The sequence below is a fragment of the Drosophila ananassae genome, chromosome 2R (genome assembly GCF_017639315.1).
Source record: "Drosophila ananassae strain 14024-0371.13 chromosome 2R, ASM1763931v2, whole genome shotgun sequence".
Lineage (NCBI taxonomy): Eukaryota > Metazoa > Arthropoda > Insecta > Diptera > Drosophilidae > Drosophila > Drosophila ananassae.
This window is the reverse complement of record NC_057928.1, coordinates 2,697,147-2,709,112: the sequence shown is the minus strand read 5'-3', so window position 1 is coordinate 2,709,112 and position 11,966 is coordinate 2,697,147.

Genomic DNA, 11,966 nt, shown 5'->3' with positions numbered 1-11,966 from the left:
GCGTTGACCAAGCGCTTGCTGTGATCAGGCTGGATTTGATGTGAGATACTTGAAGTCCTGGGATGGTTCTCCTCAAGTACAGATGGTACAGGGGTTCGGCTGATTCCGTAACGGCCGATCCTACTTGTGGTCCGTTTCACGGGAGCAACACTCGAAGTATGTTGGATAACGCGGTTCCTACTTGTGGTCCGTTTCACGGGAGCAACACTCAAAGTAATTTGGGTAACGCGGGTTCTACTTGTGGTCCGTTTCACGGGAGCAACACTAAAAGTAGATTAGATACCGAAGGCTACAAGTGGTCCGTTTTACACAGAAGCCACTCGAAGTAGATAGTTTTGAGAGAGTCCTACTTGAGGTCCGTTTTCAACAGGAGCAGCACTCGAAGTAGGTTTGTTGTAAGAGAGTCCTACTTGTGGTCCGTTTCACACAGGATCACTCGAAGTAGGTTGGTTTTAAGTGTCGTACCTTAACACTGAGTAACGAACCGATCTACTCTGTATTCGCAACTATCTTTATTTCGGAAGAACAATTCTTATATAAGATGCTAAATTATACATAAACTAAGTCTAGGGAAGGTCAATGTTATGAACGTGTTCCCCCAATGTGAATGCCAATGTCACCCACCTCTGAGTCTGCTGACTCATGTTGCTTGTTCATTTCGGGTTAGCTAGCTGACTTTGCTTGCTTCGGTCAGTCGGTCATTGTTCCCGCTGATACTGCTGATTTCTACTTCTGGCGCCGTTTACTAGTGCTGGGTTATTAGGTTGGATATTGTTTCATGCTTATTGCTAATTATTACGGATGTTCATAAGAAAAAAAGTCACGTAAGCCACGTGAGGTCGGTATCCCAGGTCGGCGGGTCGGCGCAGTGTTGGCCGCCAAAGCGGCTGTTAACGTGCTAATAGGCCTTAGTTTCACCATTCCGCGGGCTCAAAAAATCTTTGTTTTAGTGGGTGATTCTGATTTTCATGTTCATCTGATATTGCTGAAAGCAAGTGCGTGAACACCAGTTAGCGGTTTGTGGCGGGTACCACTATATTTACATTAAGCAGGTCTAAACGTCTTGCTTTAATATTCCAGGACGCGTTCTTGTTCGGTTTGAGGCTCAGAACGCCGCTACCGTGATTTGAGGCATCCATTTCCAGAATGAAGGGTTTATAGGAGTTCATAGGAGTAAGGTGAGGATGGATGGGTGAGGTGGTCAGGGCTTCTTTGGGTAAGATAAGATAGTAAGAAGTAAGAAATAGAGTACAGTAGATTACGTTCCGCAGCCGCGAAACAGGCTGTCCTGCAGTCGCTTAAATGTAGCAGGGGCGTTGATAAGACCGATTGGCAATGACGTTCAATTCGAATAGTCCTGCATCGCAATTAAATAAAGTTTTAGAGTGGGACTCTTCATCTCTTCATAAAGTTTAGAGTGGGAAAGGCTTCACCTCTTATTTTGGGAATAGTCACTTGGGTTCCAGGCGAATCGGAGCGGCGTTCTAGTAGGCCTTCGATTGTGATGGGGGCCGTCTAGGAGGTCTGATTTGGGTCGCCGGAGAGATTCTGACTCTTGAAGGCTCGGTGAGGTTGAGGAACGGGATGTTGCGGAATTCATTGGCCAGTGGGGCTTGGGCGCTAATGCTAACGGTGGCGTCAGATAGGATAGGTGTAAACCCCCGTCGTACTGTGGGATATGCCAGGTGTCAGTCTTTGGCAAGGTGCTCGAGGCTATTATCGACTACCCTGGGACCCCAATCTACAACTCCTGAAAGTGCCGAGCATATTTTAATATGCTGGTTGTCTACTTTACCATTGCAACCGTTATGTAGGAACACGGCACCTATCATCGTTATACTTTTTTTTAATGAGGGTAAGGTAATTAATAAAAGTCTACTATGTTAAAAGGGAAGGTGAAGATTTGCAACCCAATTATGTCCTCTAAGGGCGTTATAAAATTCGTTTGACTTTTTTTTACTATGGTCGGTAAATTTAAGTTTCAAATTTAATACGACCCTCACATTCTTAACCTGAGATAATCATTCAAAAAGTATACTCATAGAAAAAGCATACTCATAGAAAAAGTATCTAGCCCGGTAAGTGTAAGATTGATAAAATGATATAGGACCACAGGGGGTCCTTAAGCTATTTTCGTATATCCTTGCTCACTCGCTTTAATAGCCCGCACTGAAGACCTTCAGCCTGTACTCCTAACTCTTCAAGAAAGCTTTCCAACTTGAATGGCAGACTTACCCACGGGGGGTCTTTCACTCACTCTCCCAGCTTCCCTAGAAGACTCGGCCTCGATTCGCTCCAGGGGCCCTCCTTATATAGTGCCAGAGGCGCCCGTTAATCCTTGCGAATCCACTTCCTGCCGTTAATCCTCCGCTCCTTCACTTTCTCCGTTAGCTTTCTCCAAGCCTGCCGTCTTTCTATCGGCGGGCTTTCTTTATTGTTCCCCCCCGATGGCCCCGTTCGGGCATCCGATCCGCATTATTTTGTGCCGGTCATCGGACTTCGTCCCGATACCCCGCGATCCCCCCCTGGACATTCAAATGCATTTCTGTGTTTTTGTGCATTTTGTAAACACAGCTGCGCGGTCGCCGGCCGCTTCGTTCCCCGCCGTCCCCGCTGTTTCCTATGACCTTCGAGCGCGGCCGCGGAGGCCCGGCCGGGACCGTTACGTTCCACGGTGACTCCTCTTTCGCCCTCTTCCGTGCGCGACGCCGTGCTGGTTCCTCTTGCCCCCGCTGCTGCCCCCGCATGCCGTCTGTGCTCGACGCATTTCTCCCTTGATACCTTTCTCTTCTTCCGTATTTCTAAACACAGCAGCGCTGGCCCATCCGACGCTGCAGTGCTGACTTGCATGTTCCCCCCCCGCTGTTGCCCCTCTTGCCACCTGTCTTGGTGTGTGGGAGATCTAATCTCCTCACAAGCCCTCTTATGACTTTTTCGATTTCGTTCGGCCGAAATAAGGGTACAGTTGACTGAGGGGTAGCCTCTGGCTGAATGACTGGCAGAGGGAATGAATTTGAGGCAGGTTTTGGCTGGAAGACACTTTCAAGACGTGTAGCGAATGTTTCAGCTCGGTCTTCGTCGCTGCGAGCCCAGCATCCCGAAGAGTTTCTTATCGGGGTGGTCGTTTTGATTGGGGGGCTGAGATTTGGGTGGGCCCTCCATAGAGGGTACTTTGTGCTTGTTGCTGAAAGATTCTGGATGTACCTCAGCTGTGCGTTTTCTTCCTGTTGGTGAAGAGCCTGGTCGAGTAATCGGGTTGCTTCCTTAAGGCGTTGCTTTGAAGCTGGTGATCTGCTGTTTTGCCAATCACGACGCGTGCGCCTTTTTTCTCGCACGAGCTGTTCAATTTGCTGATTAGATTTGTGGTGTTTTTTTAGGTCTACTTCCTTCCTTTGAGTACTTCTTCCAGGTCGCTCGTAGTGTAATCGATGTCCGATTCCACGTTAAACTCCGGAGCAAGATCTATGTGGGCACTCACGTACTTTTTGCATTTAAGCTAGTTCGTTTTTGGCGATGTCAGGCTGAGGGGGTGTTCAGTTATTTCTGGGCTTTGAAGAAGCGTTAAAAGCACAGGAGAGTGGTCTGATGATAAGTCTGGGACTGCTTTAGCACTTACTAGATTGCAAGGTATGTTTTTTGTCACCGCAAAATCAATAAGGTCTGGGAGCTTGCATGGGTCGGTTGGCCAGTATGTGGGACTTCCAGGGGAAACATAGTCCAGTTTATTTCTTACATTTATAATTGCATTGTTCAATTGCCTCCTCTGGGAGTCACTAGACGTGATCTGCGTGTGCGTGTGTTTAGCGTTGTAGTCTCCTGCGGCTATAAAACGATCCCCAAGTGAATTGTAGAAATCCATAAATTGTCCTTCCGAGATTGAGAAACGAATTTATCTGTGATAGTCATTTTTATACCCTTGCAGAGGGTATTATAATTTTGGTCAAAAGTGTGCAACGCAGTGAAGGAGACATCTCCGACCCTATAAAGTATATATATTCTTGATCAGGATCACCTCCTGAGTGGATATGAGCATGTCCGTCTGTCCGTCTGTCTGTCTGTCGGTTTCTACGCAAACTAGTCTCTCAGTTTTGGAGCTATCGAGTTGAAACTTTGCACACATCCTTCTTTCCTTTGCAGGTAGTATATAAGTCGGAACGGCCGGGATCGGTCGACTATATCCTTTAGCTGCCATATAACTGATTGATCGGAAATGCCATAACTTTGGTGTTTTTAAGTTAGAGGGTTGGGACTTTCCACACATATTATATTTGACCAAAATATCTTATGTACAAAATTTCATAAGGATCTGCCGACTATATCCTATAGCTGTCATAGAACGATCGAAATTGGCATAACTTTGGTGTTTTTTAAGTTAGAAAGATGGGATTTGGTGCAGATTCTATTTTGTGAAAAACAATCCGATCTGCCAATTTTTATAAGGATCGGTTGACTATATACGATCCGCTAATAATATAAGATGCGTGGCGCCACTTAGCGGACTGCGACTGAACTGCAAGGGTATATCAACTTCGGCTCCGCCCGAAGTTAGCTTTCCTTTCTTGTTTCTGCTCAATTGTGATATACTACATGTTCTGACATTCTACCATCTTCCGAACAGCCTACGGACTGGTATGACTTCTCTGCTATACAGCCTGTTTCCAATCTTATGCCTCACTTGGTCAAATATTAAAAATATATCTTTTTTTTGTCACTTTCCACCCATCATGATTTCACGGCGACCATCTTTGACTTGTCCCTAGGCCAGATTAACCATGTTGGAAATTCGTAAGGTCGGCGATCTAGGCCAGTTTCAATCAAAACCATTTCTGGTGTTTCTGGTTGTTGCCTTTCACAAAAGTAATTGGTTAATTAATACTTTTGACTGGTCCGATATTCTGGCATACACCGATAAAAATCTCATTTGAGAAAAATGGTTTTATACTTTAAATATTTTTTTTTATTTATGTGTGCCGTGGAAAAATGCGTACGCTTAAACAGTTCTATTTGGTTTACAAGGTGCCTCACGAAATTACAAAATGATAAAGACAGAGATTTCTCATTTTCTTAATAACCCGGTTAGATTTCACCGGGCAAACGCAGAATGTTATAGGAATTATATTCCGCTGCCGGATTCAGTTCCCTCAGGATCCTAAGCAGTTTCATAACTTTGTAAAAACTAAGCGTAAAAATGTATATTTTCCTCCTCTACTAACGTTAAAAAATTCATCTGCGACCTCAGATCAGGCCATTGCCAATATATTTGCCACATTTTTTGCAAACAATTTATTCATCTCCTAAAATCTCAGATTGGCCATACGCCAACCACTATATTTTTTATATCTCTTTCTGAAAATAGTTTCTTATTGGATCTTCAAAAGCATAAACCAGGCCCCGATGGAGTACCACGCTGTGTGCTAAAATACTGTGTAAGGGCTCTGTGCAAACCTCTACAAAAACATTTCAACTTCCAATATGGACGAAGCATGGGAGACCTATGGAGCTAAGCTTGGGCAGTACAAAAAGTAACTGTGAAAGGCAAAAAGGGCTGCCTGGGCTAGTTTCTACACCAATATCTAGGGGTCATCAAAGGCCTCTCGTCTAAGGCCTCTCAAATACGGCCAACGTAGGCTATATCTTTATATAGCCGTGCTGGAGTCTTTACTCCGGATTTGCGGTGGACTACGACAAGCCAGGACTCCATTGAGGCTCATACCAACGCACTCTTCCCAGGCTGTTTCGTGGAAAGGACAACCCAGGAGATGCGTAGCCAAGAATACAAGGGCTCGCTTGAATACATCCATAGCAATAGGAATCTTAAATGAGCGATAAATAGTTTAAAACCCTTAAAATCTCCCAGCCCGGACGGTATTTTACCGGCTCAACTATAGTCATGAAGATCTGTAGCACAGTCTTCACTACTGGCATGGTGCCAAAGCTGTGTACAATGGTTGTTTTCATACCCGAGGTAGGGAAACCCTACAACTGCACCCCTAAGGACAATAGACCTAAAGTCTCCTTCATTCTTAAGACAATGGAAAGGCTCCTAAGTCTTTATCTCCACCTTACCAAAAACCCAAATTAAATGCCAATCCAAAATCATCTTCTTCGGTAAATTTTTATACTTTACCTGTTCCTATATACCATGTTCGTCCGACCCGCCCAAATTCTGGCAACACTTGTCCGCTATTCGATTCGTTTCTAATCTTCTGTCTTACTGTGACCAGCTGGTAGCTATGGGTGACTTTAATATTCCAGAGCTCATGTGGTCTAATGTTGATAATTCACGGCAACACGTCTTCCCCGCAAGCATGTTTAACATGTCTAATGGCACTTTAACATGTCACAAATCACATTAAATATTCTTAAAAATCCTTAAATTCTCCCATTAAAATACTTAAAAATTATCTTCTAAAAAAGTTTAATCTTGGAATTTGAATGGTTCGAATGGCTTTACTGGTAGATTCTTAAATAGCACAAAATAACTGGGTGTACAACTAGTTATTCAATATACTAAGTATCTCTGTCAAATTTTACCGTGTATTACGCAGCATATGCATTTTATGCAAATATGCACAAAAAAAAAATATGCCGATCGTTTCTAACTATCTATTCATTGAAATGAATTTTGGTGTTTTCAGAATTCAAATAACTTAAACCGTTAAAAATATGCAAATTCCGAGGTCTACTGATCAGGGAATGAACAATGTATGTGTGAATGTAATTCAATCCGAATCGGATAAATTTCAAATTGGTGTTTAGCCAATAACCTAAAGCTTCTTCAGACTACTTTTTTCTTTATGGGTACGCCTTAGAACGATTAACTCTGGTTAACGATCTGTTAGATTTAAAACATAAGTTTATCGACCATATATTCACCATGGTTTTTAAAGCAAAGGGTATGCTTGGTTTTATTAAAAGATGATCAAAAAAATTAAGTGACCCCTACATTGCAAAAACTTTTCACACATGTTTGTTCCATCCCATATTTTAGTATGTCCTCAATATGGGTCCTCAATATATATCAATCACTGTTGAGCTATCAGCGTTTTGATAGCGGCCGAATTAATAGACAAGGTCCAATTTTATAATTCAATTTATTGTGGGTCAATTTAACCCCAAAACAAATTCCGAGGCCGAACCAAAACAATGCCGAATTGCAAGTGCATAAAACCTAAGAGCTTGCGCAGAAGCTCCACCAAAGCTCCCAAAGTGCATGCGCACTTTAAATGCACTTTTTGGTGGCTGCTTGGCCCAACACGGACTATAATGGTCCATTACACATATTGTCATTTTGCTCTACGCATAACCTTTAATCTTTTATTCTTAACGCTTTATATGAGCAACACTCTTCCTCGTAATACTTTACTCTATCCTACTTTACCGTTACTCTATCTCGGATCTATATCCGCAATACCCCGCCATACGTTATGTGCAAGTGCCCCTTGATCAGTTGGGCGGGAGGTGGTATGTTCGTATGCAGTGGGAGCCGCGCAAAAAAAAAAAAAGGATGGACAAGATTTGCATCCCAGTTGAGTCCTTTATGAGCAAATATTTCTTTTGTACCGATTTAATACGGTATTTATGAAACCCATATTCGGGACTCCAGACACATGAACCGTACTCCAGAATCGGACTGACCAAGGATATATATAAACATTTATTTGCATATTAGTCATGAAACTGTTTTGATAAATCCAGGAACATTCTCAGCTGATTAATCATTGAGGAGGTATGGTATGCCTAAGTTAATCTATCTAAAAGCAATCCCATAAAGAAAGTACTTAACCTGGTAAGGTCTCGATCGAAAAAATTTATTTTGGTGTAAATTTACATTGTACACGTAGATTTTTTAAAAGAACACGTTTTTGCACGTAAAGAAGTTATTCCGCTATCAGAGTTTTGATAGCGGCCGAATTAAATAGACAAGGTTCAAGGATTGATAGGCTGAGTCAAATGCTTTTCTAAAGTCGGTGTAAAAAACATCTGATTGGAAGCCCTTTCGAAAGCCAAAGAACAACAAAGGTGTTGCAAATAAGGACCAATTACCTTAAAAAAAGTTCTATTGCACGATTTTAAAGAGCAGTCAATATGACATTCTATTTTGGTGATTAAATTTTCAATACAAATCAACCTTTGACCAGTGCTCTGAAACGATTAATACAATGTAGAAAGCAATAATTATTAAAAGGCTAAAAAATCACCGACCGTTTGCTATGAAGAAAAAGAATTGAAGTGATTTAATAATTGAACAATTTTTTCCTTTTTATTAACAACAGATTTTAAAATTGCGACTGACACTCCGATGTCTTACCTAAATGAATAACCTAACCGATGAATAACCTAAAAGAAAAAAACAAAGTGGTTTCTTATTCTGTATCACATTAACTATTGTTGGAATTACAATAATACTCATTGTTCGTCCGTAGAGTGTTGTGCGGCCACTACGTCGAATTTGAACTCGCGGGCATAACGGCAGGTCCCGGAGTCTTAGTCTAAAAACGTATAAAAGTTCTGACTAAATTTACCTGGATTCTGCAAGCGACTGATCGCGTTGACCAAGCGCTTGCTGTGATCAGGCTGGATTTGATGTGAGATACTTGAAGTCCTGGGATGGTTCTCCTCAAGTACAGATGGTACAGGGGTTCGGCTGATTCCGTAACGGCCGATCCTACTTGTGGTCCGTTTCACGGGAGCAACACTCGAAGTATGTTGGATAACGCGGTTCCTACTTGTGGTCCGTTTCACGGGAGCAACACTCAAAGTAATTTGGGTAACGCGGGTTCTACTTGTGGTCCGTTTCACGGGAGCAACACTAAAAGTAGATTAGATACCGAAGGCTACAAGTGGTCCGTTTTACACAGAAGCCACTCGAAGTAGATAGTTTTGAGAGAGTCCTACTTGAGGTCCGTTTTCAACAGGAGCAGCACTCGAAGTAGGTTTGTTGTAAGGGAGTCCTACTTGTGGTCCGTTTCACACAGGATCACTCGAAGTAGGTTGGTTTTAAGTGTCGTACCTTAACACTGAGTAACGAACCGATCTACTCTGTATTCGCAACTATCTTTATTTCGGAAGAACAATTCTTATATAAGATGCTAAATTATACATAAACTAAGTCTAGGGAAGGTCAATGTTATGAACGTGTTCCCCCAATGTGAATGCCAATGTCACCCACCTCTGAGTCTGCTGACTCATGTTGCTTGTTCATTTCGGGTTAGCTAGCTGACTTTGCTTGCTTCGGTCAGTCGGTCATTGTTCCCGCTGATACTGCTGATTTCTACTTCTGGCGCCGTTTACTAGTGCTGGGTTATTAGGTTGGATATTGTTTCATGCTTATTGCTAATTATTACGGATGTTCATAAGAAAAAAAGTCACGTAAGCCACGTGAGGTCGGTATCCCAGGTCGGCGGGTCGGCGCAGTGTTGGCCGCCAAAGCGGCTGTTTACGTGCTAATAGGCCTTAGTTTCACCATTCCGCGGGCTCAAAAAATCTTTGTTTTAGTGGGTGATTCTGATTTTCATGTTCATCTGATATTGCTGAAAGCAAGTGCGTGAACACCAGTTAGCGGTTTGTGGCGGGTACCACTATATTTACATTAAGCAGGTCTAAACGTCTTGCTTTAATATTCCAGGACGCGTTCTTGTTCGGTTTGAGGCTCAGAACGCCGCTACCGTGATTTGAGGCATCCATTTCCAGAATGAAGGGTTTATAGGAGTTCATAGGAGTAAGGTGAGGATGGATGGGTGAGGTGGTCAGGGCTTCTTTGGGTAAGATAAGATAGTAAGAAGTAAGAAATAGAGTACAGTAGATTACGTTCCGCAGCCGCGAAACAGGCTGTCCTGCAGTCGCTTAAATGTAGCAGGGGCGTTGATAAGACCGATTGGCAATGACGTTCAATTCGAATAGTCCTGCATCGCAATTAAATAAAGTTTTAGAGTGGGACTCTTCATCTCTTCATAAAGTTTAGAGTGGGAAAGGCTTCACCTCTTATTTTGGGAATAGTCACTTGGGTTCCAGGCGAATCGGAGCGGCGTTCTAGTAGGCCTTCGATTGTGATGGGGGCCGTCTAGGAGGTCTGATTTGGGTCGCCGGAGAGATTCTGACTCTTGAAGGCTCGGTGAGGTTGAGGAACGGGATGTTGCGGAATTCATTGGCCAGTGGGGCTTGGGCGCTAATGCTAACGGTGGCGTCAGATAGGATAGGTGTAAACCCCCGTCGTACTGTGGGATATGCCAGGTGTCAGTCTTTGGCAAGGTGCTCGAGGCTATTATGGTTGATCGTGTAAGAGAAGTCCTTTCGGAAGGATGCAGATGGCAGTTTTGACTTCGCTAAGGGCGATGCGTCCGCGTTTGAGACACGTGAAGAGCTGTGTCGCCAACAGCCCGACGCGATGCGTGCTCGGGATCTTTGTCGACTTCATGGGTTCAACAATGTCTAATGAAGTACTGCACTGCGCCGAACCGCCTACCTGGGATACCGCTTTGGTCTGATAATCCTGCATAAAGGATGAGACGTAGTCCTTGTGGTTCCTCGAAAAGGAAACCCTTCGTAGTGCCCAAAACTGCAACTGCAACCACCAAACTCAAAAAGCGTCGCTCCTTTATTAAAAAAGTGCTGACGCCGCCCTGGCTCCCGCTGTCTTGAGTGCAACGCCAGGAAAGGCCATCTCGCCGAACTATAATATAAGGGCCGAAAAGCCATATAAAACCTACCGCGGTGGGAGCACCCTTCCAACAACTATCCATCGACTACCCTGGGACCCCAATCTACAACTCCTGAAAGTGCCGAGCATATTTTAATATGCTGGTTGTCTACTTTACCATTGCAACCGTTATGTAGGAACACGGCACCTATCATCGTTATACTTTTTTTTAATGAGGGTAAGGTAATTAATAAAAGTCTATGTTAAAAGGGAAGGTGAAGATTTGCAACCCAATTATGTCCTCTAAGGGCGTTATAAAATTCGTTTGACTTTTTTTTTACTATGGTCGGTAAATTTAAGTTTCAAATGTAATACGACCCTCACATTCTTAACCTGAGATAATCATTCAAAAAGTATACTCATAGAAAAAGCATACTCATAGAAAAAGTATCTAGCCCGGTAAGTGTAAGATTGATAAAATGATATAAGTTTAAATATTCATTCCATTAAGCTTTAGGCAATTTGCTAAGGACCAATTTGGAAATTTATCAAAATCAGATCGAAGTCTAGATTAAGCCTAGTGAATCTACACTGAAGGCAAAGCTGAACGTCCTTAGCGTGCATAAGTACAAGTTAAATTTTTAAGGCAATTAATAAAAAATTGCTAAGTAAAGGTCCAAGATGGCTTTTTTTTGGAGCTCATCAAATGCCAACTGGGCGCGAGTGAAAATCTATTTAAGTCGCTCGAAATCCAGTCAGGAGATCGGTTGGCCAAATACCAAAAGACAGAGTTTACATAAAAGAAGCGAATCAGAGTCAAATGCTTTACTAAAGACAGGGTTATTGAAATCATTCCATAATACATCCATGATAAAAGATGTAAGTTCCAATAAGTTGGTAGTGGTGGAACGGCGCTTCATGAAACCATGCTGGCACGGGGTTATTATGGAACTACAAATGTGTTGCATATGTGAAGAGATTAGTTTTTCAACAATCTTTGGAAATTCTGACAATTTAGATTCCTTTAACGTTAGGAGAAACTACTTCATACTACTTCATACTCCATCGGAATCTGGAAATACATTTTACTGAAAACCCATCAGCAGAAAACCCAGCATCACAGGCAACGCAGCAGCAGCTGGTTCGCCAGTCTTGATGTACTTGCGAGTCAGAAATCAAATAAAACAGAATTATGGTTTTGGATAAGGACGTTGTCGTTGGCTAGCAGTGCCATATGACGAAAACGATCCTTAGCTACGAGAGAATTGACGGATACGAACGCAGATAGATAAACGGCGCTGCTGGAAGTAGAAACTTCGGGAGCAGA